Source organism: Parus major, chromosome 14 (genome assembly GCF_001522545.3).
Source record: "Parus major isolate Abel chromosome 14, Parus_major1.1, whole genome shotgun sequence".
In the NCBI taxonomy this organism is placed as follows: domain Eukaryota; kingdom Metazoa; phylum Chordata; class Aves; order Passeriformes; family Paridae; genus Parus; species Parus major.
Window position 1 is genome coordinate 3734493 of NC_031783.1, and position 21548 is coordinate 3756040.

The 21548-nt window shown below is 40.7% G+C and overlaps 1 protein-coding gene across 6 annotated transcripts in view; it reads left to right on the top strand.

The window, feature by feature from the left end:
- RBFOX1 (RNA binding fox-1 homolog 1) overlaps positions 1–21548 on the top strand; it is a 1108850-nt gene that overhangs the window by 566571 nt on the left and 520731 nt on the right. Inside the window, exon 3 of one of the 6 annotated variants that reach the window (XM_015642721.2) lies at positions 4008–4045. The exons of the other annotated variants lie outside the window; for them this stretch is intronic. The gene's annotated coding sequence lies outside the window, so the exon portion shown is untranslated. The remainder of the gene's footprint in view (positions 1–4007; positions 4046–21548) is intronic. 6 annotated transcript variants of the gene reach the window in all.

Consider the following 21548-nt stretch of genomic DNA (forward strand, 5'->3'; position numbering starts at 1 on the left):
CTGTGACAAAGGACTTGCAGGTCCTGGTGATTACCCCAGAGGTGTTCTTGCACTGCTGAGCAGAATAGGGTCAGCACTGAATTCTGGAACAATGTGGTTCCTGACCTATAGAAATGATTTGATCTCTCCCAGTGGCTCCCACTCCAGAAAATGTAGAGCCAAAAGTTCCTGCATGGATAAGGCATTAGAAGAGGTTGAAGGAAACTAACTGGAAAGTTTGAGTGGATTGCCAGGCACCTCTTTGCCTAGCAAAGACCTAGCAGAGATGGTCATTAATGTCAGGTAACCATTACTGAGATCATGTATTCAAGAGAAAATAATGAGCTGGTTTTCAATAATTCAAATATTTCTCTTTTCCAGCCATTGCTTTTCTTCCACCTTTTGTGTACACAGGCTTTCTCTCTTTAACCCATCTGATCTTTTACTTGAAGAGCTGTAATAAATGTAGATGTTCATCCTTTCTTCTAACAGACAATTGTGTGCAACTTGAAGCTCTGTACTGATTCCAAGGAGCTGGTGTCATTTGTGTGTCATTCTCTATCTGTTACCTCTCTTGCTTTTTGTAGTATGTCACCCATTTCTACTTTTTCTTCCTTCTCCCCACTCAGCCCTCTGGGGTTTTTTTTGCCTCTGTTTTCTTCCCTTTTCTTTTTGACTTTTTTTTCTTCTCCCCTCTCCCTTTTTGCTTTCCAGCTTCAGTTATTTTAGAACAGGGTGCTATGTATACCTTTTATTCTCATGTCAGCATTTCAACCCTCATCAAAGATCCCATCAGCTAAAACCAGATTCTGTACTCACACAGAAACCCCCCCCCAAATTCTCTGATGTTGTTATGAAGGACTCAGACACATTTTCCTTGTGGGAAGCAGCAGAGAAGTGGGAAAGGGAGGAGGGGGTTGCTGGAGAGTCTCTTAATTCCCTCCAGCTTAAAATTTGTCTCTTGTCGACATTTCCACTGCCACCCAGCTTCTGGGCCTCTCTCAGCAGGCTGCACTGGTTTTCTCTCACCACCTGCACAGTTTCCTGCTCTGTCAGGAAATAGAGTTCAATTGTTTGCTCCCTAAAGAAACAGGGACTGCACTGGAATTTATTTTTTCTCCCCTTGCTTTTTGCTTCTATTGCACCTTTCATGCCATTGCTTCATCCTTAAGTGGTGCTTTATGTCAGATGAGGGACAATCATTTTTCTGAAAAATGAAGGGCCCCCCTTAGTGGTGAAAAAGTCCTGGGCTCGTTACTCTGTGGAAGGAAAGCCCAGCAAAAGCTGGGATGAGAAAGAGCTGCTGGATGACAGAAACAAAACATAAGTTCCAGTGTATTTGTCTTGGAGCAGCAGTAATGCATGCCCTCTGTTGAACAGGTAAACTCTGGATTACATCCTAACCAGAGCTCTCCCCAGTCCCTGCCAGGCTCTCCCTCTAAAGGACATTTCTGTCTCCAGCTTTTCTCCTGTTGGTTCAGAGAAACATTACAGGTTACAGCCAGAGTAACAAAGAACTGCTCAACAGCTCTGGTATCTTCTGACTTTAAGAGCCACTTTATCAACTTTGCAGTTGTCTAAGGGTACTGATTAATTTGCATTCATGTTATGCAATTTAAAGATAAAGTGATTCATGTTTCATCTATTTAAAAAAAAATAAATTCTGCAGAGGCTTCCTTCTACTGTCTGAAGAGAGATTACGTAAAGAAATGTGCTACTGAATGCATTTATCAACTAGAAAAAGGCTTCCCTTTTATCTGAGTAGCTTTTCTAAGTGTTTCTGTTTCCTTTTCCCACTGTGTTTTATATAAATTCGTGAACATCAGGAATATAATTTCTGACATATCGCTGGGGAGAGATCTGGAGGGATGAACACTGCTTCCCTTGCACATTGGTGAAGGGCTGGGGATGTTGAGTCTTTACCAAGGCAGCTGTTCCCAAAATGTTCAATCGTTGTTAAATCAGCTAACAAATAGGAATTGCTGAAAACAGAGCAGGTATCTCATCTAGTCTCTGCATTGTTCAGTTTGATTTCTCTTGTGTATCTGCTGTCAGGATAGTTTTTCAGTTCTACAGAATGATAAATCTTGATTAATGTACAAATTTCCTACAAACATATGCATGCATACATGTAAGTACATATATATATTTATAAAAGGTCGTGTCACAGACAGATGTAAAAGTCTGTTGCAGTACATTTCTGCTTCTTATGTTACCAAAGTGAAAAGGGTTAAATGCTTTTTCTCATTATCTGTTGTTAAAAATGAAAAGGATTTAATGATTTAGGTTTTATATTAATGTCTTACAGACAATCTTTCACCTCAGGACAGAACTCTGTCTCAGTTTGCATTGCTTCTGCTGGTAGATTAAGAACATTCAGATAAGTTTTTTTGGATGAAACCCTCTGGTTTTCTCCCAAATAGGAGTTTATTTTGGTAGTCTGATTTTTTGGGGGGTGTTTTTTTTGTTTGTTTGTTTTGTTTTATTTGGCCCCCAGAGTTCCAGCTGCCTCCATGTCCTCTTTTACTTCTTTCCTGCCTACTTGTGTTCCCCAAGCAAACTTCTGTGTGCCAGGTCTTGGCACGCCCGTGTCTCTGCGGAGGTTCAGGGGGAGTTTTGTTTTCCAGCTTCTGAACAATGATCAAAGCTGTCACATCAGTCAGTTTTATTTCATCCATGTGAAATTTCTTCCTTACTCTCACAATTCTTTTATCTTTGTTTCAACTACCAGCAGCTCCAAAAGTCACATTCACTTTATGAATATGCATCAAGTTTGTGTTTGGCTGTTCCCTTCCAGCAGGACTGTTCTCCATCCACGTTTAAAGCCCTCCAGAAGTTTGGAAGTCAGGGGAAGTTTGAAGTTATTCAGTCCAGAGGCTGAAGGGTCCTGCATCCCTCTGCAGTACAGGGATGTTTGTGGCTGGCTGAAGAAGTTCTCTTTACCTTCTGCCATTCTTGAAACTTCTGCTCAGGGATTTCCTCCCCTCAGTGCCTCCACACAACCACAGAGTCAAGGCACTCTTCAAGTTGTGTGTTTCTGTGGTTTCTCTTTATCACTTTAGCTTTGCTTTTTAATCTTGTTTAGCTATTTGGGTCTTTTAAAACCATTTTAATGCCATTCTCAGCACCACACAGAATAATAAGTCCAGTTTTAGTATTGCTCAGTTTGATTATTTTGGCTGTTTTTTGAATTCTTTTGAAATGGAGGTTTAATTGGGTTGATATGGTGCCAAAATTTATTTCATTTTTCAGCAACTCGTTTTTATTTACAAAATAAGAAGTTGAAACTTCAAGCAATTTCATTCCATAGTATTGAAAGCTAATCAGTTCTGTTGTGTGCTGAGTGTGCCTGGAAAAAAGAAAACAATTATTTGATGTTTTGTTTGCAACTGTAAATCCAGAGGCCAAATATTCAGAAGAAAAGTTTTCTAAAACCAGGTTATTTTATTAACTCACTGCTAGTATGCAGAGGTTTGATTAGAGTTAAATCACAGAATCTTGGAATCACAGGATGGGGTGGGTTGGAAGGGACCTTTAGGGTCTCATCCCATCCCTGCCATAGGCAGAGACACCTCCACTGTCCCAGGCTGCTCCAAACCCCGTCCAGCCTGGCCTTGGACACTTCCAGGGATCCAGGGATGGTCACAGCTGCTCTGGGCACCCTGTGCCAGGGCCTCAGCACCCTCCCAGGGATCATTCCCAAAATCCCATCTCACCCTCCTCTGGCAGTGGGAAACCATCCCCCCTTGTCAGAGGTGCCTCTCCAGCTCTCACAGGCACTGGCAAGCTGCTTTCAGTTCTGCTGGCAGCTTTGTAATAATTTGGAATTCTGGTTCTGCCAGAGCCATGCCTGTGTGTGTGTGACACCACACGAGACAGAAAAAGCCTTGTGGGGGATGGAATGGATGGAACAGAAGGGGAAGGGCAGCGAGGGCTTGCTTAGGCTGGATCAGTAACACACTGTGTACTAAACCTATGGATAAAAATGCCAGGATTTCACATTAATGTGCTGTCCATTGTCATTACAGGACGCCTTGAGCTTTCTCACATAGTGCGGTGAGGTTTGGTGAGTGACACTGCTTTTCTCAGAATATTGCTCCAATCCTTGCCTGCTGAATGCAATCCACAAGCTGTGGGTGTCAGTCTGGAGGAAAAAAAAACCCAAAAAAACGTGTCTGAGCAGCAACATTTGTCTCCTTGACGTTTAAATAAAGACAGTTGGGGTAGTGGCTCTCGGTTCAGTTCTCACTTTTATCCTGCACTTAAACTTCTGATTAAGGTCATGCAGGACACCTTGTCATCTTTGCACCACTTAGCTTGACTTTTATCTGATGCTGAAGAACTCGCTAAGTTGTCTTTGAAGAATAATGTTCTGAGGAAAATGGATCTAAATGGATATATTGGGTAAAATAAATTCACCTGCAGGCCTGTGAAAAAGCACTGTAAATCTTGCCATGACCCCGTTCACTAAGGAGGTTTGTTGATAGCTTTATATTAAATCAGGAGCAGCAGAGGAAGCTGTAGAGATATTCAGCAGTAACTGAAGAGGGAGAGCTGCACGGCTTGTGGGATTACAGAATATGGAATTTTGTACTTCCAGGTCATTACTTTGAATTCAAATACACTCCTGGTAGTAATAAAAATCTGTTAGCAGATGACAGCTCTCCAGTTTCCTGTATGAAACGAGCTGAGGTTTTCTCTCCTCCTGGTAATGGGCAGATGCCCGCTACAGAAAAAGTGTCACAGCTGACACTATCAGCTACCTCTGCTGGCATCTCAGGGGGGTGGGCAGCAGATGAATACCTCACAGCAGAGTCACCTCTTTGACCTGAGATTAGATTCTTCTCTGGTGTTCAGCAGGGAGCTGTGTGCACAGAAAAGTTTAAGGGATAATATACCTTCCTCCTTTATATAGCGTTGCTGAACGCTGCTGCAATGAACAGGAGGTAAAAATTGAGGGCAATTTCCAAACCATTGCTCATAAATTAGAGACTGTGTGTTGTTCCTTATTTCATGTGGCACCAAACAAGGTTTCAACAAGGGAGGCATCTGAAAGGAGGTGTAATTAATAAGTATTTTGGCAAAGGCTAGCATTACTCTTTCTCCCTTATTCTCTGGGGCTTACCACTGTTGACACCACTGAATAAGAAAGCTAATTTATTCTGGATGTGTAGGTGTTACAGAATATAGCTGCTTTTGAAGAGAAGATGTAGTGCATTTAACATGTCTGATTTAAAGACAGTTGTCCTTTGGTGCTTGCAGAAGTAAATTCTGTGACAAGTCTCTGTGACTGCTGTGTGACTCATGAGGTGGGAAGTCCTACAGGAGCTCCCACAAAGTAGCTTTTCTCTCCTGAAACCAAATCATCTCTCTTATGCCTTCTCTGGGGTTTGTTCAGCTCTCAGTGTGAGGGAGGTCCATGTGAGGCTCTCGTTAGCACACCAATAAATGCAAAAAAGCAGTTGCCTCATGATTCCCGAGGCAGAGGCTGCAGTGCAAATCCTCATGTGCCTCCAGACACTGTTATTGCTGATAACCCACGGGAGAGAAAGGTGTGCTGTCACTGCAGCTCCCGTGCACATGGGGATGTGTATCAGGAGGGGCAGGAGCAGTGCCTGCTGGTGACAAACATCCCTGTGGGATCACCCATGGCACAGCATTTCCCCCTGCAGCCCTCCAGCCCTGCTCTTGGATTCTTGGAGGTGAAATCAGCCCCTTTTCCATGGCTCACCACAGAGCAAAGAGAGGGCAGATGTCACCCAACAAACTGATCCTGGTGACTGGAAAGAATTCAGATACTGTTTATAAAATTCTGGGACACATCGCACTGCATACAAACCCTCCCTTTTCCTGTGGGCACTGTCAGTACAGGGGATTTGAGGATGTAAAAAACAGAGAAGCCTGTAGAAAGCCCCTGCAATTATCTAGGAGTTTAAAGGAGAAACAATATCCTTTTCCTTTGCTAATGATCTTGATGTTCATCTAAAATTGAAGTGTATTATGCTATACTTTTCTTGATCAGATCTAAAATATGTTTCAGATCTGATCAAGAAAATATGTTTTCTACTTCTGCCAATCTTGCAGTATAACCTGTTATATGCAGCATTTTTATAAATGTAATAATTTGTAAATAATTATGAAAATTAATTCATAAGCACAACATAGGATGTTAAATTGCTCTGAAGGCACTAAGGTTAGGCAAAATTTCCAGTACTATGTGGTTTTGTGTTTTCTGATTGGAGTTTTTGGTATTATTATGAGAAGTTTGAAGCAGCAATGCTGATAGATTTTTAGCATTGGAACTAACAGGAGACAATAAAATGAGACTTGGCTTGGAGTAGCAATCTTAATGCTGATGAACATGGCAAACATGCACAGCTTCCACTTGGGGACAGCAGACACAGATGGCAGAAAGGATTTTACCATGTGCTATATGTCTTATTAATTGCTGTGCCCATTACTATAAACTCCAGAGCCTGTTTCTCTGTTCCACTCTTGTGGACAGTTTGTCTGCTGTATGTTTACTGCAAACTATCACATTTCTATTTATTCTGTGGGTATCATGGCTTCTCTTTTCTTCTCCTCCCTCTCCCTGCTCTCCTTCCCTCTCCCTGGACTTGTGCATGTGATTTGTTTTGGAAAGAAGATCAAATCCCACCCATTTCAGAGGTGGTTCAGCATCCCAAGCAGGGAATGAGTGACATTCTAAAAGCAGGTGAAGTGTATGTGCAGATTCCTTAGCAACTTTTGTATCCATGGAATATGGAATTTGAGTCCAGTCTTCAGGTTTGCAAAGATTCGGATGACCAGAGGTTCTGTGTGAGGTGATTCCTCAGGATGAGCTCCTGCAAAGCCATTAAAATTATTGTGTGGAAAAGCAGATGGACAGAACTCACTGAAATCCCCAAACTGTAAATTCTAGAGGGACTCTGGCCCTGTTGCTACCTGGTGTGAACCAGACAAAGAAAGCCTTGAAACTGAGTGAAGCACTGCATAAATTATTCTGGGTAAAGTGAGTATATTAAAGCAAGAAATTGCATGAAACAAAAAGCACATTGATGGCAACAAATACTGTGTTAATTGCTATTTTTTCTGGGTCTGACAGCAGGATAAGCAGCCAGTGGAAAGCACTGGAGAACAGTGTGAGTTAAAAGTTTTCTCAGTCCTGGGCTTGTCCTAAATATCTGGTGCCCTGTTCTGGGAAGTTGATTGAGTTGTTATTGCCAGTCAACAGCACTGTCCCTTACACAGCTGAGCATCTCAAATGCTGAACCACTGTCAGGTTTGCTGTGGTAGCAAAAGTGAATTGTAATCAAATCCTCTCTCTGGTGGGGCAGAGCTTAACAATGGTTATGGTTGGAGGCTGAAAAATAAGTGAGCTGCCTCCTGGGGCTTCCAAGGAGTCAGAGAAGTCCTGGAACTGTGACAATTAAATTAGGACATGAAATCTTTTATAAATCCATAAAACCTTTACAAGCCATGTCCATGGTAGAACCCCCCCTGGGAGCCAGGCAGGCTGTTCTAGCCCCCAGCAGCAGCTCAGGAGGGAGGATGTACAGCACATTTCACCCTCTAACTCACACATTTCATCTGTGTCACTGCCTGCTCTTGCAGCTGTGTTTGACTGCTGCATTCAGAATTGGCAAAAGTTGAGTTTTTAACAATTACAGGCATATCTGTTAAATCTAAGGTGCAGCTGGAATTGCAGCATGGAAAATAAAATTGCCTTCTTACAAGGCAATTACTGTAAATTGTTGTTCCTTCCTTGCAAGCACAACAAAAACACACTAATTGCTAAAAGTTTTTGTCATTTGTGTTAAATAGCTATTCTTCAATTATTTAAGGGTTTCAACAAGAAATATTAGGAAAAAACCAAAAAACAAACCCAAAACCCAAACATTACCAAAATAGCCTAATCTCACAGCTTTGTTATCAGCACTTTGCATTTCACCTTTCATGCCAACTTTGGCAACATCAGACTGTGGTACAATTATGAATTTTAAAAAATGCATAATGATTTTTGTCCCATTTTTCCCTCCATTCTTTCTGTTAGAGGTTGGCACAGGTTTAACTCTCAATACATTTGAATTACAAGACTTGGATGAGCTAATCAATAGCCCATTCTTTTTTACATGTTTTTTATATTCATAGAATCACTAAGGTTGGAAAATACCTCCAAGATCAGAGAGTCCAACCTGTGTCCAGTGCTCATCTCTTGTTTCATAGACATCACATTATTTTGCAGTGTGTTGGTTTGTTCCTATTCATGTACAAGGTTCTTCTGTGTTGTGCTGTTTTGTTTTTTAAAGAATCCTTGAGGCTGAAGTAGTTGTAAACCAGAGTTAGAACTATTCTTTTACTCATTTAAGAAATGGCTAGAAGGTATGTTAGCTAATTCTTGATTTGGTTTATTCCATTGTATACAGGCTTTTATTGCAACAGCAATAAAAGTACTGCCTACACATTTTGTTTTTTAATCCCAGGAGAATTGTAATGTTGTACCAGGTTATAAAGTTTAAATTCTGTTTCCCAGGATTTAAAGTAATATGATGAATATTAAGGCAATAAGTTACAGACAGCCAGGATATTGATAAATTTGGGGGGGGAGTTAATTCAGAAAACAGGCTGAGTTTTGCAAAATATGTTTTTTGCTGGTGACTCCAGGAGTGTCTGCAATAGAGTCTGGTCTAGCTGTGGTTAAATCAGAGTTTGAAGGTGGTCCCATCGAGATTAGAAGTAAAAAAGTCTATATCTGTTTTGTTCCTGCTTATTATTTTCCTTTTGAGTCATTTCAGAGAAAATATTAATTTCTTAGCAAATGTTATTCCAGAGGTGCAGAAAGACTAAAATTAAATTGCTGAGCCAATTTAACTGCAGTTGGGATAAAGAACCTTTTCCCTGAACTTTCTCTCGCTGCTTGGAGCTAATAGGTTTGAGATTAACAGCCCAAACATGTTTTCAGTACAAAGGATCAAATTGTTTCTTGCTTTGGTGATGGAATAAAAGAAAGAAACAAACAAAAAAAAAAAGCTTCATAACTGAAGTTTTTCAGTTTCAAACCTTGGGTATTGAAACAACAGTGGAATTTTTGGCCCTCAGTGGCCTAAAGGAGTGTTCTCTACTCTTTGCAAGAAGCATAATCTAGTTTTGAAAATCAGTTGAGAAATACACTGATTGTATTTAAGTATTCTCCTAAATTCACTTCTGGCCTTAGCAATTAGAATTTAATGTGACAAGAATGTATTTACATGCATGCTTTCACACACAGAATGAAAACATCTCCATAAATTAAGAGACCTGGTGAATCCCATGGCAACCTGACAGAATGGAAAGACATTTTTAAAACAATTGTCTAAAAACTGAGATTTTCAAACTGCTTTTTTATTTAGGATACATATTGATATTTATATAGGCTGATTTTTTGTTGTTGAGTGTTGAAGAAACAATGGAAAAAAAAATAATTACAGTGTTGCTCTCTCATAAGCCCAGTCTTTTATGAGCTTGATATCATCCTGTGATAAATACTAAGCACAAATAATCCTGCAGCTGCAGTTCCTTGTTACCCCTCCTAACTGTGCATGGTTTGTGATATATATTAGATTTATTGTGGGCTGCATTCACAAGGTTTCCACACCAGCTTTCCCACCCCTCTCCTCAAGTGCCTTTTCTCTGTGTATGATGCACTTGGCTGTCAGGTTTGTGAGAAGAATTGTGGTACCAAGGATAAAACCACAAGCAGAGGTGGTGTTTTTGTGAAAGCTGAGAAGAGGTGGTGTCTTGAAGGCCTGGCATGTGTAGGTGCCTGTACTGGGTAGGCCAGGAAAGAGAACAACCTTTTCTGATGTTTAGCCTGGTCTTTCTTGGGTTTGTGTTTGGTTTTGGGCAGGTGCTGGCTGTGTATTAAAGCAGGGTGAGCTGGTAGTGCTGTCACAGTTTGTGCAGCTGGAGGCAGTGCCTGGGTTTGCTCAGCTGCTCTGGGGTCCCTGCCAGGCTGGGGACACCTCCTGCTCCAGAAAGGATGGAATGCTGCCCAGCTGTGAGGAAATAAGGTGAACCCTGGCCCTGGGGAGCAGGAGGGGCTGGGGCAGAGTCCCTGCAGCTCCCTGGGCTGGGCTCCAGCCTGGAGCTGTGCCCTCCTGCACTTGTGGCAGCTCCTGGCACCCCTGGGAAGGGCTCAGGCTCACCCAGCACAGCTCCACCAGCAGTGTGGGGATAGCCTGGGCTCCCTGGAGCTACACTGACCCCTGAGGCTGCACGGGGTGATGAGCTGGGGCTCTCTGCCCCAGTCTCAGCACCATTCATACCAACAAGTGCATGTCACTTCAAGAAATGGAGAAGGACAGTCACTCTGTAATTCATGAGCTGTAAGTTTTAATTATGGCAGTGACCTTTCTGGCTGTCCTTGTCTTTCTGCTTATCCACTGAACTGTGCATCAGACTCCCTGACTTGAAAGTAAATGATTCTCAGACTTGTGAGAGAGCAGGGATCCCAGAGCAGCTTCCAGCACTGCTGAATGTGTTCCTCAGGGTGGGATGAACATGACCCCACAAGAGAGCCCTCTGGGGTTTTAGTGTCCTCAGAGGGGCTTTTTGAGTTTATCCTTTCAGTTCCCAAAAAATTCTTCCTGTTGACTTGAGTGAGTGTGGAATTTTGGTTACTTTATTGTATTGGTCATTTAAATGCCTCCTTACCCCCTCTCTGTTTGCTCATCCAGCTATGAACCCGTCCATGCAGGAGGTGGATCCTCCTGTGTTTCTGCCAGAAACAAGAGCTTTGGCAGGTATTTTATCACTCAGTGTGTGAGCTGACACAGGCAGGACTCGGGAACAGCCACAAAACCAGAGGTGAACTCAAAGGCTAAATTTGTTTTCATCCTGTTGCAGACCAGGGTTTCCCAAGGCAGCAGCAGGCTGGACACAGCCTGGTGGGAAGGCAGGTCCCACAGAGCAGGAGGATCTCTGAGGTGTCACCTCTGTCCCAGGGACACACACAGGTGTCATTTACCCTGTGCTTTGATCTTCCCCACAGCAGGGCAGGAATCCCAAGTGTGTTGGAATGGTCTATCCAGGCCTGTGTTATCTAAACACAGATGTTCTACTTGTCAAGTACTCAAGACTAAGCAACAATTAGGATGATAGATGTGCTCTTCTACACCCCAGCTGCAAGTCACTTGGAGATGCTTAAAATTCTCCTCACCTTTCCTCCATTTATTTTCCTGCACCTATTAAAAGTGATTATGCAAAACACCCTTTTTCCTGCTCCTTTAGCAAATTCCTGTCTTGCATTTTCACCTCCAGTTTATCAAAAATATGCCATGTGCAAAATGTGCCCTTATTAGATGTGTGAGGAAAAGAGCTGCCAGGGATTAGATTGGCTGATCGTCCTCTCTCTGCTGGTCCAGCATAACCAACATTTGCTTCCTGAACGTTAGCCAAAAATTATCTTCTCTCCAGCTGGATGGGGATGTTTCATCATCTTTAAAAACTGAGGTGACCATTATGTTGTTATTGTTAGGCAATTATTTCCTGTTCTCATACAGATTTACCCTCTGACCAGCTCTGGCCATGATGGATCTGGCAGAGAAGCCAGTGCAGACTAATCAAGGCTTGTGAGAGCTGCTGTTACCGTAATGCGATTTGTCACCTCCTACCCCTGCTGCCTGTGCCACTGCTCAGGAAATGCAGCTGCCATGCTCATCAAGGCTTCCTAGCCCTAACTCATCACCTTGCCTGCAAAAGGCAGAAATGCTGGCATTCCTGTGGCTGTCCCAGAGCAGAGGAGGAGCAGGAGCTGGTTTTGTGTCCCCTTGCACAGCACTTCAGCTCTGCAGGGACCTGCCTGGGGGCTTGGGAGAGATCTCTTGTTCCTGCCCAAGGCACAAGAGGCATGAAGAATGCAGGGAGAACTGAGCCTGTTTGGAGGATCAAGCTGGTACTTTATTAACCAACTAAATGCACACAAAAGATGGAGCCAGATTCTATGGAAGTGCAGTGAAAGGATAACAGACACAGGCTGCAACGCAAGAAATTCTTTCCAGACATGAGGAAAATGTTGACAAAGAGGTTACACAAACCCCAGAACAAGGGTCTAGAGAGGCTGGGGAATCACTGGGCTCAGATGTATTCCTAGAGTGGTGAATTTTTAAGGAAAGACACTTGGCTTCTGCTCACAAATATATTATGATTGATTTTTCCTACAAACATTTGTATAGATATTTAAGTACCTGTAAACAAGCATTTCATCTCAGCAGTAGGTTAGTCAGAAATGATTTTAGAAACAGAATAGGTGTGAGGAACAGAGGACATTTGTTTCTGTCTTTTTTTGAAGCAGCTGGAATGAGCACAGGGAGAGATGAGACACTGAACTGGATGGTCACTGCTCTGAGCCAACACTTCAAAGCTCTGTTCAGACACCTGACTTCTGAATATAAAACTCTTCTTTGTTTACTGGTTCATTTCAGTGCTCTGCATTAGAATTCTATTTCTCACACAAGTTTCCAAGTTTTACTTTTAACTTGAAGTAGGTTAGAAATCTTTTCTCCCTCCTCACACCCCTGTCCTCCTCCCAGCTTCATTCCCTTGTGTTCAAGTGGTATAACCAATACATGAGACCGTGCAGGGAAATCACCCTTGGAGAATTCAGGTTTGTCTGCCCTCTTACAAGACATGTAAAATTTATTTTGAACCCTAAAAATTGTAATATTAATCTCACAGAGAGTTATGAGCTTTGAAATGCCTATTTGTGCTGGTAACTTAGTGAGGAAGAAATGGAAGTAGCTGATTTTCCTTTTTTAACATTTCAGCTACTTTTGTTTTGGTTTTTTTTCCACTTTTTCCATACTCTCCTGCTTTCCTGCTTTCCCATTTTGTAACATCGTTATGCAGATAAAGATTTATAAGATGTAAGCTTAATAGCACTAAACACTTGTTTAATTGGTAGAGATTTGGGAGGAGGCCCAGACTAATTAACACCATTTTCTACTCTATTGTCAGTATTTAATGCATTTTAGGACCAGATCTTTTTGGAACTAAAGTTATACTGAAGACATGTTGAAAATAGAAAATAAAATCATTTGTGGCCACCTTGACAAACCATCTGTTCCTGGAATAAAGCTTGTTTTTTACAGGTAACAAGGCATATACACAGCACAATCAGTGAGTTTCCCTTTTGAAGCATTGTTTATCATGACATAAACCCTCCCGGAATTCTCCCCAAGTATATCCATACACCTCTAATTTCACTATTTCTCTTCCTTAAGAACTGAATATTTAGTGAATAATAAACAATTTTACTGCAGGAAATCTTGAGAGTGAACTGCATTAAAGCTCATAACTGGTTGTTTATAAAAACACCAGAGGCTAGAAAAATACGATAGAGCTCTCTATAAATACTTAGTAAAATATCTTTAAAGGTCCCAAATTAGGAAGGGATGATTACACTACAAACAGGATGAGAGTTAAGCTGAAGTGTAATAAGCACGTGGTGTTCTCTGGCTGTCTCAAGTTCTGTGGTACCCCCAGAGAAGGATGCTGCTCAGGAAAGCCCTGTCCTGGGGAGCAGCAGAGACACTGCAAGCCAGCTCAGGTGAACCCTGTCTGTAAGAAAAACCATTCAGCATCTCTTGGGTGATTTCCTACAAAGGCCTTTGAAAGAACAAGAACATGAAGGAAGTTTTGTGTCATGAGAATTTTCTGCCTTTTGAGCCTTTTCATTGCTTGGCTTCCATTCCATCAGCTGAGCTGATATTAGTGCAATTCTCACCTTCTTCCAAGTGCCTGCTTAACCTTTTGTTGGGTCAGGACCCGAGTGCCCTGCTATTAAAGAACGATGCCCTGTGATTTAATACATTATTTCCCGATTTTTCTCCCCCTTCTCCTTTGCTCTCCAGCTCAGGAGTGTCGTGGCCAGCTGTGATTTTCTATTCCTCTGTCACTGCAGTGTGTTGCTGCTCAGAAATCCAACCTGGGACTTGCCATTGTCTGCTTTTCACGGTTAAAACAAGAAGCTCTGCTTCCAGCCCTCTGTTTGCCCTCTGGAACGTGTCAGGAGTGTCAGGGGAACGTGGGTTTAAGTGGCTACAAATCCTTTGTTGTTAATCTCGGTGTAAGGAAACACAAATTTGGAATGACTTGACAGGATTCTACTGAAATCCTTGGCATTGGATGCCTTGTAGCTCCCACTAGTGCTTGAAATTTTGGTCTTCTGGCACATACCAGACAATGTTTCCTTTCAGATAAACTATCTCAAATGTCTGATGTGCTTTTATGTGAGGACTTTCTTCCTTCTTAAATTAAAGCATCAAATGCAGTCGAGTATTTGCACAGGGTATCTAGAGAGATGGTGGAATTCCTGTTCAAGGTTCTTTTTAAGGAAAAAACCAACCAAACAAACAATAAAAATGGATGGTTGCTCTATACATTTGATGCTTCAGAGATGCTGCACTGTCCAGAACACTTCCAGGCACAACTGAGAGCTGCTTATTTTGTCTTCAGAATGAATGCTTTATTCCTGTTTGTGGAAATTAAAATTGTGGTTTCCTAGAGAAGAAAACATAATTTTCCACCCAAGCTTCTGCAAGGTATAAATGCATTTAGCATGTCTTCATCTCAAATTCTGTAGTGTGAATCACATGGAAATGAATGGAGCAGAAGTCATTTTGGTTGTCAGCCAGATTTTAATTTTTCACTGCCCAAGTGTTTTTCACATGTTTATTTACCTGAAGATGAGAGAGCACCAACCAATTAGCATCTGGTTCTAGGAAAAAAATTTAAAAAAATATTAAAAGTTAGTGAAAAAAAATAATTTAAATGTGTTATTTGTCATCAAGGTGCATGATATGTGACTGGCCTTTTAATGGCTTTTAGAAATGTGCTTCATATAATTTGAAGCAAGCTTTCTTATCAGTATGTCGTGCAATTAATTTAATCTTGTTTCTGTTATTTCCACAGTATTTTTCAATTCAGTGAACCTCATTACATTTGCAAGTGCATTAAATTAGAGTCTGGATAGAAGAAGAGAGATGATTATCAGTTAATTTAATTATATTTCTAGGTTTGCCCATTTAATGATATGTCTGCCATTGTTGTTGCAGCCTTTACAGCAGTGGCACTGTGCAGGAATTAGTTCTGATTCCATGTAAAGTTTGTGTTATCTGATAACTCCCAACAACTGCTGGAGCCACATGTTCAGTAATTTATGAGTCTAATCAAAAGTCATTTACTTTAAGCCCAAAGGCTACAGTGTGGAATACTTTCACTGTCTTCACTCCTCCGTTTTTGACTGCACAGTGGGAATGTTTTTGCAGAGCTTGACGCCATGAATTAAAAACACAGCTTCATGTTCTTCCAGGGACTGCAGGAGCAAGGAAATGTTCCACTGCTCAGGGCTCCTCCAGCCAGCTGAACACTGCAGCTGGGAATATTCATGTTTTTAAAACAAAAACAACCCCCAAAATTCACCATTATGCAGTCCTTCATAGGAAATGGTCTTTACTTTTATCAATAAAAAGTATGTGCTCTTTTAGGGAGATGCTACAACCTGAATTGTATTGCTCAGCTTCTAACATGATTCCTGTCAATGTTACTGCTTTTTGCAGTAAATAATATTTTTATCCTTCTTTTGCAACTCTGCAATTTGGTATTTTCCCCCTAAAGTTTTGTGCCATGTGTTTTAAATTTCAAGGTGAGTGGCATTTGCCCTGGCATCTGGGAATCCTAAGGATGGGGCTGCTGAGACTCTCCAAAGCAGTGCTGCATTATCAATTGTCTGGATCAATTGTGTAGCTCATTAAAGGCAGATCTATTAAGGCAGCAGTTTTGGTTTTTAGACATTTATAGATACCCAGTATGAATGTGAGAGAAAAAGACATTCAGTTCTGAAGCACAAAATGTTCCAAGTTCCAATGTTTTAGTATGGCTGTTTCTGAGATTTGGAAGTAAATCTTAAAGGTATTTAAAAATTGACAGCAGAAATAACCCATAAATGAGGAAGAAAAAGATTAAATCCAAATTTTACTAAACTCTGAGAGGTGTTCTTCTATTCCTATATTTTGGAAGGTGAAACAATTAGGTTTACATTTGTATTTGCTATTTTTATGATGAACCATCCTTGTGGCTGCAATGCAAATAATGCACATAGGTGGTGTACATGAAGTTTGTTTTTCTGGAAGTAGCTGCCACTAGAACAAGACTCTGATGCCACAAGAGTTCTGTTAGCCTGGCAGTCTGGAGAGCTGGTGGAATGTTTGCAATGGAATAGATGGATTAAGCTTTTCAGGATAAAAATATTTTAATATTTCTTATGCACTTAATGGGAGAAAGAAACCAAAGCAGCAAATTCAGTATATTTTTGAAAGTGAGACCTGTGTGTGGGTGCAGAGTGGGAGAATCAGACTGAAGAAACCCAGAAGGGCTGGGTTTGTGAAGCTGTCATTGCACAGAAGTCATATTCTCCCAGCTGCTCCCTTCAGTGGTGGGGGTGACCTGCTGTGATTCTTACTGAATTCTGATTTCTCTGGCTGAGGAAAGTTCTCCTCGAGCTGGTCATTTGTGGAACACCAGTCTGGGTGCTCAGATTAGTAAGAGATTGACATCCTACTTCTCCTGGGCTTTTTTAGCAGCTCTTTTCTGGCTTCTGCCTTGCCTGATTTGATGAATCCCATATCCCACAACACACCTTCATTTCTGTTTACACTTCCCTATTTATTTTTTTTTTCCTCACTTTTGCTTGCTTTTACTGTGAAGTGTCTTTTGGCAAGGATGACTGATAGACAGGCACTTATTTATTCAGGGTAGTGCAGGGATATGCCAATATTGGTTGGATCCAATGGATTTGGTGAAAATTAAAAGAATAACAATTACTACATAGCTTGTTTTTTTGTGAGGGGGAGTCAGGGGACAAACCTCCTTTGTTTATCTTGCAGGGTTCCAGTTGGGCTTTGAGGACCACATGTTTGTTTTGAGTTGCAATTCACGATTCTGTAACAATGACAGTTTTTAAACCTTATTATTTTTCTAAATAAGGACAGTCTCTCTGTTCACCACCAGTGGAAAGAAGTGCTTTGAATTTCTGCCAGTACCCAGGGTCTCTGGCAGTATCCCCTGGAAACCTGCATGGGCCAAAATGTAATGTTATGCTCCTTTATACTGGCAAAATCATCCCTTGGAGACTGCAGAGCAGGGATAAATCCAGCTGCTCGTCCAAACACAGAAATAAAACAAGGATTTATTAGCTAGTTTTGACTGCAATTTTGTCTGATTACAAGTCCTCAGCTAATGCTAAGGGCAGAAAAACAGAGTTGCTCTGACTCTGGATTGCAACGGGGAGAATAAAATAGATTTAATTAATAGAGCAGTGAAATTTTTGGTTAACTATTTGATATATGGAAGAAAGTCCCTTCTTAAATAAGGATAAACCTACTTGCTTGATTACCATCCTACATTACAACAGTTTTGTATTCTCTACTTAACTTTTCTAGAAAATGTTTTGTTTGTTTTGTTTGGTTTTTTTTTGGTTTTGGTTTGGTTTTGTTTCAAACTTGTTAATTGCCTGTGACTTATTTAGTGATGCTTGCTGTAATGTGATTTCTGCTCTCCTTGTATTTGTCAGTTCACTTTGGTATTTTCCCTTTTTGGTATTTTTGGGAATGGAATGGAAAGATGACATCCTTTAGTATTCTGTGTTGGAAAAATACTGTGTTTCCCTTTCTGGCAGGAAAAATTCTTCCAAATCCCTCCTTGGGCTGAGCTTCCGTGCTTGACATCTCATTATTTGACTCAGCTGTTTCTGTTTCACCTTCACCCAGCTAATTAAGCAATTCATTGGATGTGTTATTCAGTATTTGATTCTGCTATCTGAGTCGCTGAGAGATGGAATTAAAAAAAAAAATAAATGAAGGAAAAGAAAAGCACCCAAAACCTGCCCTTGATGGGATTAGTGGAAGGATTGTTGCTGGACACGGTGGGCTGAAATGAGCCCAAGCTAATGGGGTTGGCCAAACATGAATCACACTCTGCTTGAGCCAGGCTTGGGCTGCTGGGAAAGGGCTGGGATTAGTGCTGATCATCCCTAAACCACCCCGACAGTGACCTGCTAATTGTTGCAGGACATCTGTGGAGTTCCCGGCGTTCTTTGGCTTTATTTCCATCTCTGTTTCCCTGCTCAGCCCTGGTCCTGCAGGGCATCCTGTGTCAGGACTAGATATGGGCTTGAGCTACTGGTGGGACTCAGCTTTGCTCATCATTTTGGCTCCAGTGCCAACAAAGATTACTTTCCAGGGCTTTTGGCAATTTGTAAATCATTTATTTCTTTTTCTTGGATTAGAAATGTAAACAGGAGTGCTCTGCAAATGAGCAAAATCCAGTGTTCAGCTGTAAATTATCCATTTGCATTTCCATCCCTTTGACTTTGTGACTAATCTTTTGTATAAAAGAGAAGTGTCATTACAATTGAATTAATTCCCTTTTTGCTTTAGACTATTTTTCCTTAATATTTACATTAAGCTTCAGAATTAAACATGACTCTAAATATTCTTGTTCATGTAAAACCTCCATATTTTTATCATATCAGTTAAAGCAAACCTTTTAAAATATTTTTTTTGTAAACCCAAATTAACAAAAAATCGCTGTCACTAGAGAAATGTATCCTCAGAGTGTGATGCAGGAGATTGAAGTGTATGAATTCACAGACTGGTTCACACAGTGTATGAATCAGGTACAGTAATAAGGATTTGAATATTTCCCTTTAGAATCCCAGGAAAGTTTTGTGTTCAATTTGCAGTTCATTGTTCTGATGGAAGTGTCTCCCTCTCCTCCTTCCAGGGCTGGGTTGTCCTTCCAGCTTTGCTCCTTTCTGGCTCTGGGAAGCCTTTCCTGGCAGGAGTCCAGTGCGAGCTGAGAGCTCCCAGGGAGGGGTTTGGAAAGTGACTCTGGTGTTGGACACCAAAAATCCACTGGAAAAATCCTCATCAAGCCTTCCACAAAGCACCTGATGCTTTGTCTCTGGAATAGTCCTTACAGTGCATGAAATAGTTGGAGTGAAAGTTCTTCTTGATGGTTTTAACTGATCAATGCTTTTCCTCCAGGTGCAGCTCTGTTATATGTAAGAAGTGGGAGCTCCATTCCAAAAGGTTTCATGGCAAAACAAAAAGCAAACTGTAGCAGACTCTGGTTTTGTGTGATTAATGTTGCCTTTGAATTTTGAAGACTGAGGTAGTTCCTAAAGCAAAATCCTACAGCTTTTTGAAGGCACATGCACTCTAAATTTAGGTAGAATACACTAAGACAAATCATTGTCTTAGTTGGGCACATACCAAATAGTTTTAATTTTTGAATGTGAGTACATTTTGCCTTTAGCTTAACCTGCTTCTGGTCTGAGCAGTCACATACTTTTGGATTTTGATATTCCAAAGTAAAAGGATGACTTTTGGTAGGAATGATGGCTTTGGAATAGGCTCTGACCTCTTAGCCTTGCCTTTGCAGATGCAGTTTTGTTAGCCCAGGAGGTTATTTATTGTTCTCTGCAAGGAACAATAAGTATTTGGACTGGGATAGCTCCAGATTAGTATTCTGGCAGCTACCTTTTTATATCCAGCTTCATGCTAAAGAGAAGATACCTAAATATTTCATCAAGCTGCTAAAAGACTGAGAACATTTTATGAGACATGAGCTTTAATGAGACATGAAGGAGAAAAAATTAGACTCAGTCTTTCAATAATTTGGAGCAGTGAAAAATGTTAACTGTCTTATCATACTAACAAGGGCTCAGAATGTACACAACTGTATCAGCAAACTGAATTTGTATTCAGTTATTTTCTTGGTTTAGACTTGTTTTGAATCTCTACTTTTTACATGATTTTCTTCTAAAGAAAGGCCTTAGCAATATTTCTTACTGCTTTATTCCAATGAGAAAAAGAAATTAAAACATATAAAAACTTAACTAATTTTGGGGGCTAACTTAAAGTACAAAAAACTTAGCTTTGTAGAAAACTAGCAGTTAATCAGATTCCTTTTTTTAACATATGATTGTCTTAGAGCTTGTGACTGATATTTGCACATTTTCATTGTATAATAACGTTCAATCACACTGTACTTCCATGTGGTGAATTTATTTCCTATTTGAATCAAAAAATAATTCATGAAATATGACTTTTTACTTTCTCTTCTTTGCTGTTTAAGTAAGACCATATATTAATTATGCTGTACAGGTTAATAAACAAGCTTCTCAAACTATTTTAACTGTGAAAGTTGAGCAATGACTTGAAAATCGACAAATATATACTTGATGAATAGATATGGGTTTAATTAATCTTCACTGGTGCAATGTCTTTTTTTACACCTTGAAATATTCTTCACCTGAACTTAAATATCAAGTGAATGATTTCTTTTAAATTCTCTAAAAATTCTCAGTTGTATTTCAAAACCTGTGTGTTTCCCAGACAGTGAGAGAAATAAATGCTTGTCTTTTTTCTCATCATGTTCTCCACCCAGCCTCTTTGCTAAGGACAACTTCTTTTTATTATATATTTCTATCCAAATATTTCTACCCAAATACCTTTCAAGTGAGTTTTTCCTCACACAGTTGTATCTATGGCTAGAAAATATTTTTGAGAGAAACCTGCTGCTCTAGATTTCCAGGGCTACAAGCAGTGAGATGCACTGGTGCCAGCCAGAGGGAGAGATCAGCCAGGTACACTGAACACAACTCCTCCCTGCATGTTTGGGGCTGTGCTGAGTCACAGGAATTATAAACACAACAGTAGCTAAACATCCAGTTTTTCATGGTGTTTCCTCTGTATTCTCATTACTCTACAAAATCTAACATTATTATTTTTCAGAGTGCGTGACGCATCAATTTCCAGTTCAGTTCTATGTTCTTATCTCAGGATTCTGTGCTCACGCTTGAAATATTAATGACAAGTTATATTCATGGAACAGTTATGTCTTTCGGGTTTAAGTATCATTCATTTTGGGAAACTGCTTCTCATGAGAGTAATCAGAAGCAGCTGTTGGTTTTGCTGCAAAATATTAATGCACAATTAAAAATAAACCAGTGACTCTCAGGAAGCTGTTGGCTGGAAGGATACCTTTGCTCTGCCTTGCTATGGCCATATATTCCCAAATTCAAGCACTGTGCTGGGTGTTCAGTGAGTGCTGAATTTTTAGCTGTCACTGTGCCTTTTTAATGCACCACACTGAGGTTTGTTGAAAATGTACTCACTAAAAATTTCTGCAATGTTTCTTCTTGAAATGAAAAATATCTTAGGGGTATTATTCACATAATATTTCAAATTACAACTAATTTAGTTCTCTACTGTTTGACTCTTTTCCACGTGTAAAGGGTGATTTTAGTCACAGAGCTGCTGTAAGTTCTTTTCTGGCTGACTTGTTTGTCCCCTGGGAGATTTTCCCCAAGTGCCTCTGGCCTGGAGCAAGCCCAGCTGCAGCAGGCACCGTGTGCTGGCTTGTGTCAGGTGCTGGATTTTACTCACCTTTTACTGACTGGGGAGCCCTTCTCACCTGGGGAATGCATTTCAGCAGAATCACTGCTCCCAGGGAAGCTGCTGAGGGGG